The sequence below is a fragment of the Pristis pectinata genome, chromosome 6, assembly GCF_009764475.1.
Source record: "Pristis pectinata isolate sPriPec2 chromosome 6, sPriPec2.1.pri, whole genome shotgun sequence".
Lineage (NCBI taxonomy): Eukaryota > Metazoa > Chordata > Chondrichthyes > Rhinopristiformes > Pristidae > Pristis > Pristis pectinata.
The window spans coordinates 86,887,272-86,911,892 of NC_067410.1; positions in this window are offsets into that span (position 1 = coordinate 86,887,272).

Below are 24,621 nucleotides of genomic sequence, written 5' to 3' on the forward strand. Positions count from 1 at the left end.
TCAAGACTCAGCCAACATATCAAATTTAATTTGGACACCACAATTTGGAAGCATGTCAACACCTTAGAGATGATACAGCAAAGATTTGCTGGAATTGTACTGGAGAGATGAAACGGAATTATATAAAGAGACTGGAGTATGCGTGGTTGTTTTTCTGAGAGCAGAGAAGGTTAAGAGGAGATTTACTGGAAGTGATTATACAGAGTTTTGACAATCAGAAGAAACATTCTCCAGTATCAGAGGGTTGGTAACTGAGGGAAACAGACTTAAAATGATTGAACAAGGTGCAGAGATGGTCTGAGGAAACATTTATTTACATAGTGAACTATTGCAATCTGGAATGCCCTGCCTGAAAGAGAATTGGAAGTAAATTCAATGGAAACATTTGAAAAGGAATTGGATAAAAGCTTGAGAGAAAAAAAATCTGCAGGGTTACAGGGAAAGAGGAGGGTAGTGGGATTAATTGGATAGCTCCACAAAAGAGCCAGAGGGGCAAGGTGGACCTAGGATATGCTGTATCAATCCATGAGGAAACTGTATTTTCCAGTGAATGGTTTTGAACCAGCAACTTCACTGTGTTCTGAAAATAGCAATGAATGTTCTGCAGTGTGGCTTTAACAGCCCAATGCAAACATTTTTTGTAGAAAGTACATTGAACCAGCATAATTATTTATGAGAATTTTAAGTGCTAAAAGCCTATATTTTAAAATTGCTGCTTCCCAATAGTAAATTGCTAAAGTGCTAAAGTGTATGTTATTATTTAATTTGTTACCTATATATTATCAGTAATATCAACTTTTTGCCCAGGCTGAACTGTTGCAGTAAATATGTCTTTCTCAGTGCAAGAACAGAGGAAACATTCATACATAGATTCAAATTCTTGGGAAATCATTACATAATTGTTGCATGAGTGACAATATGCCATACTATTACAAGGAAACTCACACTTGTTGCACACAGAAACATTAGTACATGTAAATTTCCTCAGTTCTTTACCCCAAGCCTAGATATACCTGCTGAGTACCTCTGACATTCATTCTTACTCTTCTGGCCCATGTAAAAGCCAATCTCATGCAAGTTTCCTGCTGTGCCCAGGATATTATGCTGGTGTGGTTCTATCCCAGAAATTCCATTAAACTTTAATGTAATATCCAGAATCCCATTTGGCTGTACTATGAACTTTACTTTCCCATTCTAACGATTAAAGAACAAAGGACTAAACTTGCACTCCCAACGTACAGAAAATTCTCGAGTTGCATTATTGGTCTAAATTTACCCAGTGCAAAATGAACTATCTGAAATTTTTTTTCCAGTTTATTGCAGTCCTTTAACTCCAATACATCCACATAAGTGGAACAAGTGCTTGATTCCATTATATCAAGTTTCAGAATCAATTTCACAAATTTGTATCTTTGCCAAGACTAAGAAGACATAACAGGTATAAATAACTTGAAAGACCTAGTGAATGTCATACTTAGCAGCTGCTCCTGTGTTTCAGAGAGAGTCAAGGACATATGCAGGTGGTGCAAAAGGTGGGGGTTGCTTAGATTGAAACCCCTTTCTCACAATACACTAGGGCATCATAGGGGTAGGAGGAAAACTCAATGCTCTGTGTACTGCTACGGAACATAAGAACAGAGGAAATGAAGATTGTATGCCAAGGACATTGATAACAAGGCTGATCTAACTGAATCATGTACTTTATGCATGCTTTCTGCAAAGTGTCATATGTTCCACATTCCCAAGTCTTCATGCAAGTTAATACCTCATGCATTCCAATGCATCAGGATTATCTTTCTGAATCTCTCCAATTATGTTACAATCCTTGTTACAGCAAATCTGACAAATAATGTTCTCTATTCTTTGACTTCTTTGAGACCTTGGACGTAGTTGACCACATTATTCTCGCAAATGCCTCTCCTCAATGTTCCATTTGAACAAAAATGCTCCCAGTTAGTTTCACTCATATTCCATCAAGATTAGCCTGAACATCTGGACCACTGGTCTTTCTTTTCACAAGGACATAGCTCTCATTTGTTATACTTCCTGCATGCCATGCTTGCATTTCCCATGAGATGTTGCTGAGTGTTTTTGCTGTGAACCTCTTAAAAAAAAATCTGTCATGATAATTATCCAAAAATACTTTAATTTATTGGTTCCTAAGATTTTGTCTAAATGCATTTAAATGTAACACTAACAATGTTGATTGGCATTTCTCCTGAAGTTCCTTTTGGGAAACTAAAATTAGCAGAAATGTATAAAGGTTGGCTGATCAAATATTGAAAGTTATACATTTGGTATAATCAGTGGAAGGCATTTTAAATTTTTTGGTAATAATGTATAACTTTCAACATGACCAGCCAAAATGGTTAGATTTACATTATTGCCAAAAGTTACAAACACCCTCAAAGAGCCATGTTTCTTGGTTCAATCAAGTATATTTAGATGTATTTAGATAACATAAGTGGAGATAAAATAAAATAAATGATCTTAGATTTTATAAGAAATTATTTAGCAAAATTTGACTGAAAAAAGCTACTTGAAAGTAAATCACATTCAGTGTAAGTGTATTCCCACAAAAAAGGAAGGGACAAACACTATCAGGGACCCTGAATAACGTACAGATTAGGATAAGGCAAAAAATGAACCTTATGCCAGACACCAAGAGATTAATACAACAGAAAGTCCAGAGAATATAGAATGTTTAGGAGTGAAATTAAAAGGCAAGATTAGGAAATAACTTGGAGAGGATATATTGACATGTAAAATCTAAAGAAATCCAAGGGTGATTTTGTAAGTACTTGAAGAGCAAGACGATAACCAAGAGAAGTGAAGGGTCTATTGGAGATCTAAATCGGATTCCTTTGTATGAAGAAAGAGCATGTTGGCAAGATTCTGAATTAACACTTTATCACAATAGAGGGGGATGATTCCAGTGTTAGAGCATAAAATATTGGATAGGATAAACATAGTAAAAGAGGAATTAATTAAGGTTTATAATCTTTGAAAATGTATCAGAAGCCAGGCCTGCATGAAGTATTTCCCAGGCTTTTAAAAAGAAGCAAGGGAGGAAGTCATGGAGGCTTTGCCCTTCATATTTCAATCCTTCCTGGCTACAGGAATGGTCTCAGAGGATTGGAGGACTGCTAATATTGCACCATTGTTTAAAAGGTGAGTAAGAAATGAAGTAAGCAATCACAAGTCGGTTAGTTTAACTAATGGTCAGCAATTAATTGGAAACCATTCTGAGCAATGATGTTGAGCAATGATGTAAACCATTCAGACTAATCAGGTTTGGTTAGCATGCAATTGTTAAGGGAAAATTGTGTCAGATGAAGTTGATTGAATTTTCTGAGCAGGGCTCATGAAAGCAATGGATTTGATGGAGCATAAATAGATACTTGCAAGACTTTTTACAAGATCCCATATAGTGGTCTGGCCACTAAAGTAAATGCCTTTGGGATCCAAATAAGCTTCGCAAATTGGATTCATAACTTGGTCAATGGAAGGAAGCAAAAACTAATATTTGACGTGTACTTTTGAGGACTGGAAGCTTATTACCAGTGGGGTTCCACAGAGCTCAAAACTCAGTCCCTTGTTTTGGTAACATATGGCACTGGCTTGATGCAATCTATAATCAATGATTTAGAATTAGAAGTTGAGGACATGATAAAGAAATTTTGTAGATCATAGAAAAATTAGCCACATGGCAGGCAGTAAAGAGGAAAGCTTTACACCATAGGAAGGTATGGATGGCCTGGTCAGTTGGGCAGAACAAATGGAAAATGTAATTCAATGCTGAATACTGCATACAGGTTGAGTCTCCATATTTAAGGAGGGGTATACGTGCATTGCCGGCAGATCAGAGAAGGAGTTGGCTTGTGAATAAACCTTGAATCGTTTTGGTGTTTACCCATTGGAGTTCAGAAGAATGATAGGTGATTGAATTAAAACATTTAAGAGTCTTTGATGGGTAGTGGGAAGATTGCTTGAGAAGATTGATGCTGAGAGAATGTTTCCCCTCATTGGTCAATGTAGAACTGGGTCATCCATTTAAGATGGACATGAGAAAGAATTTCTTCTCTCAGAGGGTTTTGAATCTTTGGAATTCTCTACATCTCAGGGTTGTGGAGTCTGTCACTGAATAAATTCAACACAAAGATAGACAGATTTTTGGCTGATGAAGAGACTTGTGTTATGAGAAACAGGCAGGATAAAGGAACTGAGCCTAAGATCAGATCATTCCAGAAGTTATTGAATGGTGAAGCAGGCTTGAGGGGCCTTATAATCTCACACTTCTCCTGTTTCCTATGTTTACATTCTTATTTTCTTACATTAATACTCTTGAGTACATGGTAATGGACTTGTGAATAAAGCTCAAGTAGATGGTTATTGGGTTCTTAAACTTTTGAGTTGTAACTCAGTAGCCATGTGTGTTATTTTTGAACTTTCTTCCAAACAGATGATAAGCCAGACTGTATTAATGGCTAGCCAACAGTATCGGGGGAGCACTGTCACCTTAACACAATTATTTTTTTTCAGCTGGCCAACTTTTTTTTGTTTATCTTATACTTGGGTAACCCACAGTATCGATGTGATAAAAACAAAATAAATGTTTCTATGTATAACATGTTAGAGGCAAATATGTAAATTCATCACAGAAATTACTCTCACAAGACACGGAAATTATTTTAGTAAATCTAAACCTCAAGTAAAGTCACATACTTATTACCAAGCTAAAAATAAAGCCAATAGTACTGAGCAATAGAGTGACCTCATCACTATGAAATTATGTGGGGTCATGTATTCAACCCATTAGCAGATATATAAAGCTATTTCAGTATGAAATGCACATTCATTTTAATGTACTGAACTACACTGGTTTGTACTGTATGAAAAATGATATACACAACGGCAGGTCAAAGGAATCTAAATTGAACACTGTCATTACCATTTCTCAGGTCCTCTATTGTTGCAGTGATGATGAATTTAGCTGTTTGATAGTCCACACCCAGTTTTCACAAGACCCTGTCCTATTGCTGAACTCACACTGATATCTTTAGGAGATTTTACTCATGCCGTGAGGGTCCTGGAGAAAAATAAGGGATTTTCCCTGAATCTTCATCGAATCCCTCACCAAAACATCGCTCCTCTGCCCCCACAACTCCACAATCCAGTCAACCCAGTCCTAATAACTGCCAAAACGATGATATCATACACCTACATCTACTGTTGATGACCTTGCATGGTTCTGAATATCAAAGCCAACATTTATCTGATAAAATAATGTATACTTCATTAAAACAGCTCATCCCTCTTCATTTGGCCTTTACTTCTACTGGACAAAAATTGCCCTTTCACAAGGTGCCAGGTTGTTGCTCTTGCTTACCTAATAAACAAAACACAAGGAGACCACTTGGTCTGTGTCAGTGTTCATCTTCTAGATATACCTTTATCCACTCTACATAGTCCTTCTCAATTCACCTCGCAATTCATTCCTTCCTCGTGCAGGCACCAAGCCTCCTCTTCAATGCATCAATGGCATCCATTTCAACCTCTTACAACAATGGTAGGGAAGCTGTTGGAGAAGATTCTGAGAGACAGGATTTACGTTCACTTGGAAAGGCAGGGGCTGATTAGGAGGAGTCAGTGTAGTTTTGTGCAGAGCAAATCACGTCTCACAGATATGAGTAGGACATATACAGTAAATGGTACTGTGCTTAGGAACGTTGATGAACAGAGAGGATGTTGGGGTCGAAGTCCATAGTTCCCTGAAAGTGGCAACACAGGTGGATAGAGTAATGAAAAAGGCATTTGCCTTCATAGGCCAAGGCATTGAATATAAGAGTTGGGACATCATGCTTCTGTAGTACAAAACATTGGTTACACCACACTTGGAGTATTATGTACATTTCTGGTCACTGCAGTACTGGAAGGAAGTGGAGCAGTCGAGAGGGTGCAGCAGAGATTAACCAGGATGTTCCCTGGAATGGTGGGCTGTAGTTATAAGGAGAGATTGGATAGGCTGAGTTTATTCTCACTGGAATCAATGTCTCCTTGCTTATCATATCAAAACCATTTTGATTTCTGAATATCTCAGTTATAACTCTCCCAATTTTCTCTGCTCCAGGGGGGACTGAGGGATAATTTTTTCATACAGAGAGTGGTGAATATCTGGAATGATCTGCCAGAGGTGGTAGTGGAGGCAGATATAATTACGACATTTAGAAGGCATTTGGACCAGTACTTGAATAGGAAAGGCGTAGAGGGATACAGACCTAGTGTAGGCAAATGGGATTAGAGTGGATAACATCACAGTCAGCATGGACGATGAGGGCCCAAAAGGCCATTTCTGTGCGGTATGATTCACTCCATGTCAAGAAATTCCATATTCTCACCACTCTATGCAATCCAATTGGTTTGGATGCAATCCATGGTTCTTTATTTCATCAGTCTGTAGCTATTCACGCTTGTTCTCAACTCACCCTACCTAAAGAAGAACGTAAAATATATTTTATAAATATGCATGGTTCAATGATTTTAATTTCAGCTGTCCATAATTGTTAGATGTTTGACAAGCCATTTAGCTGTCCATCTTCAAAGTTGTCTTCATCTTTTAAAAGGACTACACTGTTTCATTAACCATCTGTAGTATGATGTTGTGTAAGAAATTACTGAAAATTCATTGTCAGCTTTTGTGCTTATTATGTGATGTTGAATTATAGACCGATTAAGTTGTCTACCCTTTGTACATGTTATATTGCTGCAAAAATATGGAGGTTGGCCATTAGGTCATGGGGTTATGATGGATACATTTGGTCTGTAAAATAATAGAGTAGAAAATGTTGTACAGGAGATGATTTTGCAGCTACTTGTTTAGAAACCTCTAATGATTAACAAAAAGATACCCAGGGCTAAATTTGATAGCCCCCAGACATGGCTGTGGGCATGGCAAGGTGAGATTCATTGCTTTCAATGCAGGCAGTGTTCCAACTTCACGCTGCTTGCTAATTATCATGATTGCAGTGTGCAGCAAGTGTGACCCTGCTGTTAAGTGGCTTGGTGCATCAGCAGAGAGCCCAAAACAGTGAGAGGCTGGAACCACTTAAAGTGAGCTCACACCTTTTAAAGGGAAAGTGGTCATTATGGTACTTATTCTGAAGTGATGAAGGACACAATTATGGGAGAGAGTGGGGTCCAAGAATTTCATACTGGGGTCATTGGTGTGGAGGAAAAGCAGCCTCTTATAGATATAGAGGCAGAGTCACCTTAGGCAAATTCTCAGACGCTGGTGAGTATCAAGCCCTGAGGACCTGAAGGCCATGCTGCAAGAAGTTTAATTACCTCAAATCTGGTCAAGTTCAGCAAATGCATCTTCCAATGTTTTATCCCATAAAAGGCACCACCACCCTCAGCGTCTGTTTAACGCATGACACCCGCAATCATGCACCTGACAAAGCTCTCCATCAGTCAGGAGTCATGCCGGTCAATCAATTTACCTAATCCTCACATAATTAGCCCCACTCCACACTTGATCCACAACTCATAGCTCTTAGGTAGAGCCAGGTATTGAACTATGTCAGGAACATTAACCGATCAGACCTTATGTTTCCCTTTCCTATCTTTTGCATGATAAGATATAGCTATGATCAAAGAGGCTATGTATCTTTAACATCATTGTGGAGGTCATTGCTTGCCATCATAGGGACAGCCATTGTGAAGATTTGCACAGAAACATGACAGAAAATATACACAATCCTCCTCTTCACATCACACTGCCACTTCTGATTTACCAAGAGTATATGTAGATGACACAGATCCTGGGAAGCCAAGACAGGGGGTAATGGTGGCACAGGTGTCAGCTCCCCAGAGGATGAGTTAACACCCGTGTCCAGCTGCAGAGAAAATTGATGGTGCTGAATACCGAACAAGGCTGTGTGTATGCATCATGAAATATTTGAATATTTGGTGTTTTAGTAGGACAACTCAAATAGGAGTAGGACGTGTACAGTAAACGGTAGAACACTAAGGAATGCTGACGAACAGGGGGACCTTGTCAAGTCAACAGTTCCCTGAAAGCAGACACACGGGGTAGATAGAATGGTGAAGGCGGCACATGATATGCTTGTCTTCATAGGTCAAGGCTTAGAATATAAAGTTAGGACATAATGCTGCAACTCTACAAAACACTGGTTAGGTCGCACTTGGACTTTTATGTGGAGTTCTAGTCATCACACTATAGGCAGGATGTGGTTGCACTGGAGAGAGTTCAGAGGAGATTCACCAGTGTGTTGCCTGGATTGGATAGGCTGGGCTTAATTTCCTTGGAACGAAGGAAGTTGAGTGGTGACCTGACAGGGGTATATAAAATTACAAAAGGCGTAGATAGAATAGACAGTCAGAATCCTTTTCCCATGGTAGGGGTATCAAATACAAGATTTAAGATGAGAGGAAGGAGTTTTAAAAAGGATTTGTGGGTGGTTGATATTTAGAACTCACTGCCAGAGGAGGTGGTAGAGCCAGATACAGTCACTATGTTTAAGGGATATTTAGCCAGGCACTTTAATAGGCAAGGCATAGAAGGATACAGTCTGAATGAAGGCAAATGGGATCAGTGTAGCTAGGATGTGGTGGGCCGAAGGGCCCCCTTCTCAGCCATACAACCCAATGACCCTGTGGCAACTGAAAACCTTGCATGCAATGTCAATACGCATGGAGGCAACCAGCACTAATGTTGAAAGATGCTTTGTGCAAAGTTTGGAGTTCAAGGACTTCCTCTGAAGCCTACGTAATATCGTACACTGGAAGTTGGCTTCCTTCCAGTATGCAAGTGGTTTGCAATTCCATTAAAATACCCGTGGACCAATCACGATGCAGCACACTGCTGATACCTCAGCCTCTGTTGCAGCTTGAACAGAAGCCATCCAGCTGCAGAGACTGTGACCATCATGTCTGTGGATACCAGAACCCACAGGGACTTGCAGTGTGGTAAAGCAACCTATTCCAACAGATTTCTAGGTTTGCTTAGATGCTGCCTCAGGAGAGAGGCAGTGGCTCTATCGACCACAAACAACTGTCCTTGCTCAGAATGAAAACATTATTGATCTCATCATTGCCATTCGAGTAGTGCCCTTTCCTTTGTCTGTCACTCATCCAATCAAGACTGTTGCTGACAAGATGGCATAATTGGAACTTTGGACGCCAAAGCATAAATCTGCCCATAATAGTTGTCCAAGCCCATCTGCAGTCTGCTCCACTGAAAACAGACACTTAGAGGATGCACAAGACTGATTATTTGCCATTGCCAAATGATATAGCATGTTTTCATTCATTAATTTTCTTGGCAAAGTTTATGTTCTGTTTATTTCATTGCGGATAAGCAGATGTCACTATGATCAGGGTCAATGAGGTATGTGACTGTTGGGGAGTGAAGAATTGGATGTGTGTTGACTGATGTTGGTGTGAGATGAGTTGCTTATTATCAGAGGAAGCCTCTTGAAGTTACCTCCTCTTTTTGGGTGGAAAGCACATGCACATGCACCACACACACACACACACACACACACACGCACACACGCAACTTTTCTCTTTGCCTTGGGGGATAGGGGGTCCAATTTTCATTGCCTTACTTAACCAACAGGAGAGAATCCATTCCAGCACTACAATTTACTTAGCTGGAGGTGCAGGTGCCGGGGATCATGTGCTTAGGTGTGCTGCAGCAAGTGACCCATTGAAGGTGTGAATACAAAATAGATCGCAGTATGTAGTCAGCTATTCAACCCTTTCAGAACCCTTTTCCCCTCACTCTACTACTCTACTTCTGTCCACTCTTCCCCAAGGTGAAAGTAGACATCAAACCTGCTTCCCCTCTTACAAAATACAGCAAGATTATCATTGTTTACACAGCAACATTCAAATCAGAAGATCAGTAAAAAAATAAACAACATAAATCACAAAGGAAAGAGATTTTTTGACCTCTACTGATAAATGTCCAAAATTCACGTGTGTGTGTGTGTGTGTGTGTGTGTGTGTGTGTGTGTGTGTGTGTGTGTGTGTGTGTGTGTGTGTGTGTGTGTGTGTGTGTGGAAAGTTTAGAGTAATTGTCTCAGAGTATATACATCATTCAGTGAACCAATCCATCATAAATGTAACCTAATTCAGGAAAATGGAAACCTAATTTCATGTTTATTATCTAAATATGATATCAGGGATCAACACAAAACAAAGAAATATTTTCTTTCAAATAAAGTCCAAAGCTTTTGCTGTATTCATCCATTTAGGCTGCAGGTTTTATCTTACAATAAATATCCCACAGAACCTAAGGGCTCCTAAAACAGCTGTTCAGCCTTTCATTTACACATGCAAGAGTTTTAATGCTTGCTTTAGGCAGCCAACAGAGACACTTATTTTCTGACTCAGTTCCAAGGTGGATGCCCTTCATATGTTCCTGGGACTTATGGCAGTACTCTCCCAGTACTGAGTTTCATTGTGCTGTTTCAATGCACATGGACTAGATTGACAAATGTTCAATTTTACGCTGACATTTTATGTCAAGAACAGATAGCAATGGAGAAAAAACAAGAAATATCCAATGCCTGAGAGAGGGTAGTCTGGGTGAGCACATTGTCAAAGAGTCAGAGAGCAGCAGAGATCACAGAAGGAGAGCAGTGAGAGAAGGTGATCACAGAAGGTGAGCAGGGAGAGAGGGTGAGTACAGAAGGGGAGGAGGGAGAGAGGGTGATCACAGAAGGGGAGGAGGGAGAGAGGGTGATCACAGAAGGGGAGCAGGGAGAGAGGGTGATCACAGAAGGGGAGGAGGGAGAGAGGGTGATCACAGAAGGGGAGGAGGGAGAGAGGGTGATCACAGAAGGGGAGCAGGGAGAGAGGGTGATCACAGAAGGGGAGCAGGGAGAGAGGGTGATCCAATGCTATTGGTTTAGTTTAATTATATACAACATTGGATTTCTGACACTTCTTAGGACCATTCACACGGAGCAATGGGAGTGAGGCAACAACAAGATGTCTGATCTCTACAAACGTAGGCATTCACAAACAAAGGTTCCAATGTCAGAACAACACAGGATGGGTCTTTCAGTGCTGCCCAGAGGAATGTTAAAGGTTACTGATCCTTTGCTGGGTGTTCCACAAGCAGTCAAAACATGATGGTGTTGCCTTGAAGGAGGAGAAGAAGGACAAAGGAGATGGGAAAGGGGAAGTGGCCTAACGGTGCCGCCAGCTGCCAGGAGTGAGGGGAAGCAAATGTTTGAAGGATTCCCGGGAATTATCTCCTCTGTTCCCATAGTACCCACACTCATTTCCGCTATCTGGCTTTATCCTGACACTTTCCAATTCAATGCTGTCAAACTGTACAACTCTATGTTATTTCAGTGAAATTCTGAGAAGAACTATACCAAATCTAAACATTTTCCATCACCGCTCCAAAAGACTTCAGTCTTGATTTGACAATAGATGACATGACTGGTACCTATCAACTTATCACTCTCATGCAGAAACCTAATACCTTTCTTGCATGGACTTTTTTTTAAACTGTGTGTTAACAACAACAGCATGGGAGGTAGATGCCTAATGAACTTCCATACTAGGGATGGGGGATGACTGTTGTGGACGGGTGCAAGGAGCTCTGACAATTCTGAAGCAGACTGCAAGGACTTGTCTTTGGCTGGGTCAACTAACTAGCTCGCACCAACAAGGGCACTGTTTGATGGGCTGGTGCTGAACCATTCTGAAAGAGAACAGATTGTTCCCATCCCATTAAGAGCCTGCATCACTCACGAGTTAGGGGCATAAAGTTCCCTCTGCATTGCAATGCCTTTATCTCTAAACTTTGCAACAGGGCAGATTATATGTGTTTAATTCTAATACCTTGTGCTTGTTCATGCATGGTAAAGGTAATGACCCTTCTAATCATCTTTGAATACTACACGGTACTGTTAAATACACATCCTGTTTACCAGTACTGAGTTCTTCATCTTCTCCTGTTCTACAAAAGATGAGCAGAACTCATTAAAACAAAGGGATGAAGATGAACATTTGTTGGGCACAGTGGGTGAGGTAGGTTAAAATGTGTTTGGACATTGTCCCTGGTGATGCCCACTGTGTCCCTGAAAATCAATTTATTTCCACTCTTTTTCACAACAATCTTAATGGTTGCACAGTTTGCTACCCATAGGATCTCCTGGGGTATGATCATCATTCTCCGAATTTCTGGGAACTAGATCTGGGAATCTTTCTCCTTTGACAGTTCTAAAGCCAAATTACTCAGCAGGAGAATTTTTTGTTCAAAATTTGAAGCAAATGGTGTTGGTATTGGGTATTAGACAAACCTGGGTTGTTTTCTCTGGAGCAGCAGAAGCCGAGGGGAGATCTGATATAGGTTTATAAGATTATGAGAGGCATAGATAGAGTAAACAGCTGGTATCTTTTTCCCAGGGTTGAAATGTTTAATACCAGAGGGCATGCATTTAAGGTGAGAGGGGGGTAAGTTCAAAGGAGATGTGTGGGGTAAGTTTTATTAACACAGAGAGTGGTGGGGTGCTGGTGGAGGTGGAGGTGGAGGCAAAGAAGTGTTCGTGAGGGTCTTAGATAGGGACAAGAATGTGAAGGAAATGAAGGGATATGGACATTGTGCAGGCAGAACGAATTAGTTTAATCGGGCATTTTATTACTAATTTATATAGTTTGGCACAACATTGTGGGCCAAAGGGCTTGTTCCTGTGCTGTACTGTTCTATGTTCAATGTATATAACTGAATGTAAATAAAAGTCTTTTTTATAATTATCACTTTTCATTCAATATAGAAGTTTGAAAGTGGGCAATAACTTTAATAACTTTCACACTTTCAACTGTGACTTAGTATTAATTTTGATAGTAGGTATGCTGTAACTTGCATGGATTAACTAGTGAATTACATACAACATCAGATTGTCTTCTAAAACACCAAGAGTCTCACTAAGTGCTTTGCAAATGCACTGTGCAAACTTTCCCAGACTTTCCAAAGGCATGAGACTGTGATCTAAAGCCAATATTCCCTACTGACACTTCTGAAGTTCAGAAGAAAGAATTGTATCTAGTTTCAATTGAGAGTTTTGCTTGTGCTTTAATTTTAGTTCTAACATCGGAAAATATGTTTTTACTAACAGTGCTGCCTAGCATTGAATAAATATACTAAATCCAAACACATGATGCATGTTTCCAAGATTCCACCTGTGTAAGCTATCTGGGGGATATTGTTACTCTGTGGCCTTTGAGTATCATGGACAGCAGCTTTGAAGCCAAAGCCCTGTGAATGTGTTCCATTGTCAGAGGAAAATGTGGCTGCAGAGCAGTTTCTAGCTTTTGATTTGATGTGGTTCTTCCCATATAATTCCAGAGCTGTGGCTCACATTTTTTAGTGCATCACAAATGGTATCCAACTAAATAAGAAGTCATCAATATCACTGTCCATGTCAACAATAAAATTCTTGTGTTTTCAGAATAATATTATTCCTGGGCACAATTACATAAGAGGACTGTAATGCTTACAAAGTAAGCAATGGAGAATCATGGCTGTTAGACTGACAGCTTTTCAACAAATGGCTGAGAGAGGTATAATAATCCAACAATTATTAATGTCTGTGGTGAACTCAACAGATATACCTGTTAATCAGATGTAATTGATACAGGCAGATACTCATGTCGGTTTTCTGTCTGAAATTGTTACCAGAGGGCTTAGGAATTCTGGGAAACATACTGGATTTCATTTTTCAACAAATTCAGCCACAGAAGTCTTAAGAATACAGTCACAAAAATGCAAAGGGTAAATCTGACCAATTCAGTGCAGCTCCACCAATATTACTGATTAAGATTTTCAGCAATGATTATAATGTGTGACATTATGTGATATATTTATAAACTGAATACTATAAAGCCATGAGATCCATATAGCATTTAGTCTAATGTGTCTGGAACTGGCTGGCTGGACTTCTGCTCCAAAGTGCTTGGTTCCCTGCAGCAGCCCTGCACTTTTATGCACTGCTATTTTGTTGATTGTTATGCAGATGGGCCAATAAAGGAAAAAATAACAAATTTAAAGTGAGAGTGGATGATGGATTGTTTGAGGGTTTTCCCAAGAGTTCTCTCCTTGGTTATTTATGATGAGCTCTTGGGGCAATTTGAAGTCTGTGGGAGCTGACTTAAAAAAAGGACAGCGCAGCTTACAGCTCCTGCTCTTAAAGACTGCAGTGACTACTTGAAAGAGCACATCAATTGCAGCGGGACAGAGAAATAGCCACAAGAATGAATGAAGGAACACATTATAATCATTACTGAAAATCTTAATCAGTAATATGTGTAGAGCCGTATTAAATTGGTCAGATTTACCCTTTGCATATATCTGGCGCCAGAACAAAACACCTTACAACCAATTAATTATCATCAGTTCGAACATAGGAAGTGCAGCAACCAATCTGTGCACAGCAAGCTCTCAAAAAGATCAATATGATAGTGACCAGATAACTTTCCCTTCATGGAAATTAAATGAGGGATAAATATTGGCCAGGACATGAGTAGCAAGGTGTTTGGAGGGTGCAGGGTGTTAGTGAGGGCAGGGAATCTTGTTCAAAAAATGTCATGAGATCTTCCCTATCCACCTGAGCAAGTAAACAGGGACTCAAAGGCTAAGCCAACAGACTGACCCTCCAGGATCGAACCCTGTGGAATGTGTTGAAACCTGCTGCAGATGTGCCCCAACCAACTGAAAGCCAAGCCTGAGAATGACACTGATTTCTGGGCAGGGAACTTGTCAATAAATGCACAGAATGGTGCTAAGTTAAAACTGCATGCTTATAAACCCATATTTACATGTTTCCCATTGGAGGGTCAGCACCTTAATGTGTAAGCTAGTTAAACAGATGAATCTCAAATCACAAACAGAGTGTTTTCAGGCCAATGACAAAAAATTGAAGGAAAGAAAGAGTAAAATGTTTGAAATTAAACATTGATTAATTTCATCAGGCTGCCTGTTCAAAAACTAAACCTTGGTTGTTTGAAGCAAAGATAACTTTAAAATAGAGTAAGGGCAAAAGAGGGAAATGTTTTAACTTGTACTGGAATTAATTAGTTGTACACAGACATGCGGCTATTGTTAATCAGTTTGCTATTTGGATTATACAGATGTTTGCTTTTATCATGCCTTCTGTGGTTTTGCATTCTTACTTCAGTTCTTTGTCTTTGCCCGTGTTTCAGGGAACCTTAAACTCAGTTATCAATCAAAATTGATGTATGGCTGTGAAATCATTCGTGTGGAACTTCTTCAGTATTTTCCTAATTTGTCACCTAATAAATTAAATTTTCATCAAAACTAGTGGGAGGTCTGAATAAGAAAAGTTGGCTGTTGTAAACAAATTTTGGCAGGGAAACTGCTTTCTATCTGTAGTTTTAGCAAAGTGTTCCATGCAGAATTAGTGTAGAATTACAAAAACACATGTTTGTACTTGATGAAATATTAATGAATTGGGTCTACTATCACATTGATATTGGAAAAACTGTGGAGCTCCATAAACTTTACATGATGGAAACATGGAATAAACAGCTTATTCCCTAGTATCCTAATTATATTTAATAAATTAAAGTGTTACATTTCTTGAGAATCACCTTTTATTATGTATTAAAGTCTTACATATTAACCATGCTTTCTGCCTGTATGACAAAAGAATCCACATAAAACAAGCTCATATCTTTGATGATCTCCTTCAACAGTGGCTAAAAAACACATTCACCTTGGAGTGGCCACTATCAAATAGTCAGAGGTGTCATTGTGCATTAATGGTCATTATGGAGCCGGGACTATGGATGGTTCTCCCACTGCTTTTTGATACAAACTAGAAATCTTAATTGACAACTAACTTTTAATTCATTTTTGATATATTCAAGATGACCTGTCCAGCAATGTAGATGTAATCACAAGGAAGGTTTGCCAATGTCTTTACTTTCTTTGAAGGTTAAGGAGGTTTGGCTTGTCACCAAATACTCTAACAAACTTTTACAGATGTACTGTTGAAAGTATCCTGACTGTGGTCTAGTCATGGTGGCCATGAAGACAATGGACATCATGGTCTGGCACGGTAATTCGAATGTGCAGGAACATTAAAAGCTGCAGAGAGTACGGGTCTTAGCCCAATACATCATGGGCACACCCTTCTCCACCATCGGTAGTATCCACATGAGGTGCTGCCTCAAGAAGGCCACATACAACATCAAAGATCCCCACCATCTGGGCCATGCCATCTTCTTGCAGCTGACATAGGGCAGGAGATACAGAAGACTGAAGTCCCACATCACCAGGTTCAAGAATAGCTACTTCCCTTCAACTATTCAGTTCTTGAACCAATTTGCACAACCTTAATCACTACCTCAGCATAGCAACTCTATGACCACTTTGCACTACATTGGACTTCTTTTGTTGTTCTAAAAATTGTGTATAATTTATGTTTTTCTTGAGAATGCTGCTTATCTGATGCTATGTGCCTGTGATGCTGCTGCAAGTAAGTTTTTCATTGTACCTGTGCATATGACAATAAGCTCGACTTTGACATTCAGATTCTGAAAGATTCCTTTCTAAAATGGAATAAGATTTGAAAATGAAGGAAGTATTTTGACTATGCTTTGCATCAAGCTTAGTCTCTTTTAATTGTGAATGTAAAAAGCTTTAAGTCCTGGTTTTGAGAATCAAAGAGTCATAGAGAGATACAGCACAGAAACCAGCCCTTCAGCCCATGGAGTCTGCATTGACTATCAACCACACATTTACACTAATCCTACATTAATTTCATTTTTTTATTTTTCCTACATACCTATTGATTCACCACAGATTCTACCACACACCTACATACTAGAGGCAATTTACACTGGTCAGTTAACCTATCAAAAGTCAAGATCTCATTTACTTGTGTTGAAAATACATCTGCAACAGTAGCAGCAAATATTGCCTTAACTAAATTTTCTTCAGTTAGTGTTTTTCCTTAAATTTCACATGCTGCCTGCACATGGAAAATTCCCAAAAGGGTAACAATGCATTAATTTGGGTTTGGAACCCACAAACAAACTGTAACTTCCAATGGGCTGTTATTCAGTGTTAAAGAAGCAGCAGAGAAAACATGGTTATTGTTGGCATGATAGGAAATGACCACCTATTGCACTAAAAATATGCATTGGAAGCAATAGGCTAGACTCCTTCACTCTTAGAGGAAACACTGAAAGGTGCAGGTCCAGAAGTTTCAACAGTAGACAGTAATGTACTTTGTAGGAAGCCACTTTGCTCTTCAGGAGCATATTCAAGCTGCATGATTGCAGGTAGCATTTTGAGCAATTGCTTTATTCCAGATCAAAAGAACCTGGCATGAAATGCAAAGGAAATTCACATGTTCCATTTCTATGCTTAGAAATAAAGTGCTGAAGCTTGGACCTGCGATTGCTCCATGTTCAGAACAGTGTATAGTGGAGCAAATAAGGCTTTCAGCATTTTCAGAGTAATCTTTTAGTGATCTACATTTGTAACTGTGGAGTATCTGTGCATGTGTGTGTATGTACATTGTGACCCAACACACACACACACGCACACACACACACACACACACACACACACACACACACACACACACACACACACACACACACACACACACACACACACACAAAATGCTGGAGGAACTCAGCAGGTCAGGTAGCAACTATGGAGGGAAATGTTTCAGGCCAAGACCCCTCATCAGCTCCAGATTTCCAGCATCTGTAGTCTCTCTTGTGACTCCATTATACTGTGACCCAATTGGACAGAAGACTCACATTGCCCACCTGCTTACATTGACTGGAACATTCATTTTGGAGCTTACATTTTCAATGTGTATAAAGTGTATAGGTTAAGTATTCTGCCTTGCCAATAAACTACTGCCCTTTATATACTCTTCCTTAATCAGTTTGTGGAGATATTACAAATTGCTGAAGATAATGGTAATTTTTCTTCAATATTGTTTGTATTGACAGAAGTGCCTGATGTAAGCCATAACTGCAAGAGACAGTAGTGTTGACTAATCACTGATCTGCTGCATGCATTATTTTAGTTGGTCTCTGTTGGGCAGATTTAGCTCTATACTATTAATAGAAAGCAACTTAATGCTGAAAACCTATCCTGATTAGGTTTTACAGACTTTGGGACAAATGGCAACACAAGAGAAAAGGAAACGGCTATCCGTCATTGTAGCTGGTCAACTTTAATGGAGAAGGACTTGCTGAAATAAAAGCTTGATTGAAAGAACACCTTCACCATTGATGCTTCAAAGTAACACCTTGATACATTGTTAGAAAGGTATGACAATGCATTCAAAGGCAACTACTCTGCCATAACAGCATATGATACACATTTGCATCAGACGAGATGCAAAACCAGTCAAGACAGACTAATCCTGTGTGTCAAATTGAGGTTGAACTGGACAGGCTAGGACAAAGTGCTGCATTTATGAAATCCATCCAGAGAAGGCCACATCAGTTGTGATTGTGCTTAAGGCACACAATCCAATACAGTTGCATGGAGACTACAAAGTCACACAGAACTCATCCATGGGTATGAACAATACCTGCAACCCATTTTGCAAGTTAGCAAGATAGAGTTCTTCACAAAATTGGACTTTCCGCATGACTATGCACAATTGAATGTTATCATAAATAGTCAGCAGTGCCTCACCATCATTTGCACAAGAGAGCTCTGCTCATTCACAAGGCTTCATCCAAAATCTTCCGAGCCACCACGGATAAAATCCAGCAAAGAATGATTCATTGCCTGTGTAACCAAGATGATCTGTTAATTCTTACCAGTGCAGAAATAAACTTCCTAAGTTTCAAGGAAGTGTTTGGGAAATTCCATCAATACAACATGAAGGTGAAGAAAAGCAAATACACATTTGGCAATAAGAAGCAGTGTGCCTTGATTCTGGAGATGCCAGTGGCAGATGACTTACTGAAGGAAAAAGAAAAGCCTATCACCAATATGTTAAAGCCTGATAATATAACAGAGATAAGGTTCTTCCTAAGGCTACTGCAGAAGTATACTGTATGTGATTCTCAGATAATCACATCTGTTGCTGAAAAAAGATGCTAAATGGTAAACGGATATGAAGCAACAAGCAAAAATATGCATACAATGAATGCAAGAAATGTTTAGTTTGTGAAATTTTCTTTGTTCAGTACAAGAATATGTGTAATATGCATAGTTATATTGTGGGTGCATTTGCTATGTGATAGATGCTGGAAAAAAGAAACCCATCACTATTTGTTTCTCATGTTCTCACTAAGGGTGAGCACAGCTATGCACAAATTGAGAAGGAAGTTCTTGGAGCAGTCTCTAGAATCAAAAAACTCCTTCAGTTTTTACTGGATAGATCCTTTACTATTGCAATAGATTGTAGGCCACAACTGAAATCCTTCTGGATTTGGCAATTTTCCAAAATCACAGACATAGTCCATAAAGACCCAGCACTGTCTATAAACAGACAATGAAAGGCTGGATAGAAGTTGACCAGTGTAATGACAAGGAATTGAAATCATTCCACAATTATTGCAATCAGTTGTCACATGATGCAACACAGGGGGTTCTCAGAACAGTAATATCTACTTTGAGAGAAAATGTTTTGGCTGAATTTCATTCTAAACACACAGGAATAGTCTGTACCAAAGCAATTGCAGGAAGCATTGTTTACTAGTCCCATTTGGACAATGACCTTAATCATCTGTAAGCAAATGTAGTAAAGGCGAAGTTGTAGAAACAAGCCATGAAAAATTCCTATGCATCCATGTTCAGGGCCAAAATTTTCATAAACTTATTTTTCTATTTTCTCCATTTTTAGAAAACGGAAATAATTTCCTGGTGCTAATCGATTGTCATTCAAAGCCAAAGTAAAGCACATAGATGTACCACTGATGTGTGTACTGTAGATGAGTTGAGGTCCATCCGTGCACATGCCTTTTCTAGCCTGAAGAGGTTGTTTTTAACAATGGCTCGCAGTTTCAATCTATTTTGTTTGTAGACTTTGTGAAACAAAATCAAACATCCCCTTGTTCCTTCATATCATATGGCTTCAAAAGGATCAGCTAAGAGCTCAAGTAGAATTGTTAAGGAAGGTCTGAAGAAGAAAACATTGCAGGGACATTCAAAATTCAGTACAAAACATTGGTTGACAACTTTTTTACTGAAATACAGAACAATTCTGCAGACTACCACAGAGTCTGCACCTACAGATCTCTTGATGAAGGGAAGAACAAGAATATGCTTGAGATTAGTTCAACCAAATTTAGATTGAACAGAAACAACTAAATCAAAAAGGTCATGTCATAGAGTCATACATCATGGAAATAGGCCCTTCAGCCCAACCAGTCCAATGCCAACCAAGATGCCCATCTAAATTGTCCCATATGCCCACGTTTCACCCATACCCCTCTAAAGCTTTCCTATCCATGTACCTGTCCAAGTGTCTTTTCAATGTTGTTAATGTACCTGCCTCAACCACCTCCTCTGACAGCTCATTCCATATACAAACCATGGAAGTCATTATGACCCTAATCAGAAAGAACAGAATATCAAGCAGAGCAAAATACTTATGTCCTTAGAGACAAGTGGGCAGTAGGAAACACAGTAGAAATTCATGGAAGCAAGACATATTTGGTTAAAGCTGGTCATAAAATGCAAAGTGGTCATGCAAATCAATTGATTTCTGCCAGTGCTGAACTATGTCTGGCTGATGAGCCTCTTGACCAGATAGTTGTATCTAAGATGGATTCAGGTCAAACTTCAGGAAGTGGAGTAGCAAATCTAAGCAGCTAAGATGAAGAAACAAACTTCTTTGGGCTCATATCCAGAATTGAATAGTCCAAAAGTTGAATCAACAGCAAATCGTGTAAGAGGATTGTTCATTTAATCTAGAAAGTCATTTATAATCAATTAAAATGTTTATGTTTCTGTTGAAGATTTAAGGGGGATATAAACAATGATAGTTCCTCTTTTAAAGAATGTGGGCACCATGGAAGATGGGGTGAAATTCACTTATCTGTGCATGGACATGCTGGATCCTGTTGAGCAGGCATATGCTTTGAATGGAATGCATGCTAGAGCAAGAGCTTAAACTCTCAACTTGTACATAAATGTTTTGCCTTGCAAACAAGACACTAACCCTTTGATGTATATATACTGCACCTTAATACATTCGTGAAGATATTAGAGTAGCTTACAGACCTAACTGAATACAATATTACTCTGCCTAATACAAATCAAATTTGTGTTGTCAATGAGTATTGGCAATGCAGACAAGCAGGGATACTTGTTTGCATTGCCCACAAAGAGGAAGTGAGGTCAAAAGTGGGGGAGAAACACTGAGGTATTTTCTAAGTTACCCATAAATTGGAATTAATTATGACAATGCACTCATATAAATGTGGTTACAGTCAACCAGCAGCCCATTTCACATTTGTCATAATTTGTGTTGTTAACAGTAAAATTAAAAACAGGGACTGACATAAATCAAATGGATAATTCACTGTCATTGGTTGAAAACTATCACACTCGGTTAGATGCACCTTCAACATCTACAATGATTACCCAACTGTAGTAATCCAGTACAAACAATTATATTGAAACACTTTACTCAAACAAAAGAGATGATTAAAGTCCTCCAATCCAGGCAACTCCTCTGTACTCTCTCCAGCACAACCATATCCTTTCTAGGGAGACACAAGAGACTGGAGAAACAATCTGCTGGAGGAAATCAGCGGGTCAAGCAGCATCTGTAGGGGGAAAGGAATGGATGCCCTCTCTATAGTGTGATGACCATAACTGCAAACAATATTCCATGTGTATTCCAATCAGTGTTTTGGAAAGTTGAAATATGACATCTCAACTTTGTAGTGTGTGACCTGACCTATGAAAACAAACATACCATATGTTTTTTCACCATCCCATCTACATTTGTTGTCACTATCAAGGAACTATGGATTTGAACCCCAAGCTTCCTCTGGTGATCAACATTCCATAGTGTTCTATCATTTCAAACATAGAACATAGAACATAACAGCACAGTACAGGCACTTTGGCCCACAATGTTGTGCCAACATTTTATCCTGTTCTAAGACCTATCTAACCCTTCCCTCCCACATAGCCCTCATTTTTCTATCACTCATGGGCTAATTAAGAGTCTCTTAAATGTCCCTAATGTAGCTGCTCCTGCAACCTCTGTTGGCAGGACATTCCAAGCACCCACCACTTTCTGTGTAAAAAAACTTACTTCTGACAGCCCCCCTATATGTTCCTCCAATCACCTTAAAATTAGCCTGGGAAAAGTCTCTGACTGTCCACTCGATCTACAACTCTTATCTTGTACAACCTCTATCAAGTCATCTCTCATCCACCTTCTCTCCAAACAGAAAAACCCTAGCTCACTCAACCTATCATTATAAGACATGCTCTCCAATCCAGGCAGCATCCTGGTAAATCACCTGTGCACCCTCTCTAACGCTTCCACATCCTCCCTATAATGAGGCGAACCAGAACAGAACACAATACTCCAAGTGTGGTCTAACCAGAGTTAATAGAGCTGCAACATTACCTGACGGCTCTAGAACTCAATATCCCAACTAATGAAGGTTAACACGCCATACGCCTTCTTAACAATCCTATCAACCTCCGCAGGAACTTTGGGGGATCTATGGACATGGACCCCAAGATCCCTCTGTTTCCTCCAGCATTCTATAAAGAATGCTTTATAGAAAAGCAGTCTTTCACCGCTACACTCCACTTCCTGTCACCTAGCCAATTTTGGTCCCAATTAGCTGGTTCACTTTGGATCCCATGTCCCTGAACCTTCTGGACCACCCCATTATGCAGGGCCTTGTCAAGTGCATTCCTAAAGTCTACATAGATAACATCTGTCTTCATCAGTCTTCTAAGTTATCTCATCAAAAAACTCACACAGTTTGGTGATTCTGGATCATATTCTTACCTCTCCTTGGAGCCAAAAATTTGTTGATCTGCATCATTCTTTTTCCCTCTGGTAGCCTATGCCATTGCGCCATTTGCAACCTATGTTCAGTTAGAACTCAGTGGAGCTGGGGAAGAAGGATTTCATGAACTTCTTACAGGTTCAAAAAGAAGTGACCAGCTGCTGCTGGAGGAACTCAATGGATCAGGCAGCATCTGTGGAGGGAAATGGACAGTCGACATTTCAGGCTGAGACACTTCATCTGGACTGAAGGAAGTAGAGGGGCAATAGCCAATATAAGAGGCAAGGGAGAAGGAGTGGGCAAGAGCTAGTGGATAGATGTGATCGAAGAGCAGGAGAGCAATGAAGTCACAGAGGGATAACCAGCAATGACTGGGGCATGGGCAACTGTGCATGTCCAATATTATGGTGAATATGTCTTGAGGATTTATTCAAATATGGAGTTTCGTGGAGGAATGGTAGCTTCTTGGTCATCTCCAAGTGAAGACCAGAGCACACAGAGATCATTTTTTTCACCAACTCCATGAATGCTGCAATAAAAACCATAGGAACTTGCTTAATATAAAAGAGTTGGCAGTCGTTTTCCATTCTTTCCAATTCCCCCACCTTGCTTTGAGGATGTAACAAACTAGATCATGTTTGGAGAAAATTCTGCGTCCGTTTCATTACAGCTGATTCAAATTCAACAGGGGACCTTTCTGGCATAATTATTTTATGTAAATGAGATTGAGCTCGTTTGAAGTGCAACATTTTCTTGCCCAGCAATTCACAATTTGCAAAATTCATTGAGCCATGAATTTGTTGAATGAGATGGTGCCTGATTTCATGGCTTGTATTTGCTTGTAATAAATAAATGGATAGAGCCCCACACCTTTATGTAAACGACTAGTTTACAAAGATCTGCATATGGGATGCTAATGATATATATTTGCATCCAGGGAACAGATGCAAATGAGAAACCTCAAGCAAAATATTTCTTCCAATACATCTTATGGGCATTGCAAAATGTTTCTTCTGCTCATTGGCTGCAAGTGTCCTTCCTGCAGATGGCAAGCTCCCTGTTGACCCTACAGAGCCAGTTGGCCCTTGCTCATTCACCAATAGATGTGCCAACACTTGCAAATATGATTTCACAGCAGTTAAAGGAGGTACAAAGCATCTGGAAACAAGATACAAATTCCCTTGGTGAAGTCAGAGAAGAGCGAAAGAAAGTTAAAGGGAAAACTCGCTGCACTTTATGTCAACTCAGCTCAGCATTACCTTGCTTATTTACTTGCTAGCTCTTAAAGGGACAGTGGAGGCTGATCTGCATGGATCTGGCAGGTAGGTGAATCCTGCATGTCGTGGGTGGAAAGGAGAATGTGGTGGAAGGACTGAACAACGTTAGTAGCATGTACCTCATTTAAGGAGAACTAGTCAGGTGCCACCATGAATCGTGTTCGATGGGCCGAATGGCCCTCTTCTGCTCCCTTGTCTTGTGTTCCTCATAGACACCTTTAAGGAAAGCAACATATCTGGCAGGCCAGGCCTTTGTCATGGGTTTTTCAGCAACACCTTAAAAGCAAGAGATGGAGGCACAGAGAGTCAA